The sequence below is a fragment of the Bubalus bubalis genome, chromosome 7 (assembly GCF_019923935.1).
Source record: "Bubalus bubalis isolate 160015118507 breed Murrah chromosome 7, NDDB_SH_1, whole genome shotgun sequence".
In the NCBI taxonomy this organism is placed as follows: domain Eukaryota; kingdom Metazoa; phylum Chordata; class Mammalia; order Artiodactyla; family Bovidae; genus Bubalus; species Bubalus bubalis.
In genome coordinates this window covers 36,817,033-36,818,019 of record NC_059163.1, presented here as the reverse complement: position 1 = coordinate 36,818,019, position 987 = coordinate 36,817,033, and the positions used below count along the sequence as shown (strand labels likewise).

The 987-nt window shown below is 37.7% G+C and overlaps 1 non-coding gene across 1 annotated transcript; it reads right to left on the bottom strand.

Moving 5' to 3' along the window:
* Positions 1–289: 289 nt before the first annotated feature.
* On the bottom strand, positions 290–361 carry TRNAC-ACA. The gene has a single exon. It is a non-coding gene; the product is annotated as a tRNA-Cys (tRNA).
* Between the last annotated feature and the right edge of the window lie 626 nt (positions 362–987).

The window sequence follows — 987 nt, the reverse complement described above, 5'->3', positions numbered from 1 at the left end:
ATTAACTCCGTGAGTCACCACAGGATCTTTCCAAAGAATGCCATTTTCTGCTTCACTTAGTTTATTTGGATTTCTGTTGCTTGCAACCAAAAGAATTCTGGCTGGAACAGCTGTTTTTCAAGATACTTCTTTATTAATGTACAATATCTTTTAAACATTTGAAGTGAAGTCTGTCAGTCGTGTCCAACTCTTTGTGACCCCGTGGACTGCAGCCTACAGTCTCCTCTGTCCTTGGGATTTTCCAGGCAAAAATACTGGAGTGGGTTGCCATTTCCTTCTCCAGGAGATCTTCCCAACCCAGGGATTGAACCTGGGTCTCCCGCATTGTAGGCAGATGCTTTACCATCTGAGCCAGTAGGGAAGTCTAACATTTGATGATATTAAAAAAAAAAAAAAAGTCTCTTGATCATCTAGAGTAATACTGTAGATAAATCACAAAAAGTATAACATAGCCTAAAATGTATAATGACCATATAGACCCTTTCAATATCAGATTTGGATGTAGAATTATATTTCAAAAAATATATTAAAAATAAACATATGTATTGTTATAGTTTAGACACAATTTTAGCTTGATAAAGGGTTGTGTTTCTTCTTAATTCACTTTTCAGCACTGCATCAATCTCTGCCACACCCGATACCTTTTCCCCCAGCACAAGTATGCAAGGGAAAGGTAAGTGAGCAGGGAAAGAGGCCAAAAAGAAGAAATACGTTCAATGTTACAGACTTGTAAAACAAAGAGCAGAAGCCTGGAGGGACAATAACTATGGAAATACCAAGGAAATAGCAGATTCTGTTTTTACATGGAGTTAGGGAGAATACTGGACATGGAAAAACAACCTGGTTCCTAATAGGAAAAGGAGTATGTCAAGGCTGTATATTGTCACCCTGATTATTTAACTTGTATGCAGAGTACATCATGAGAAATGCTGGGCTGGAAGAAGCACAAGCTGAAATCAAGATTTCTGGAAGAAATATCAATAACCT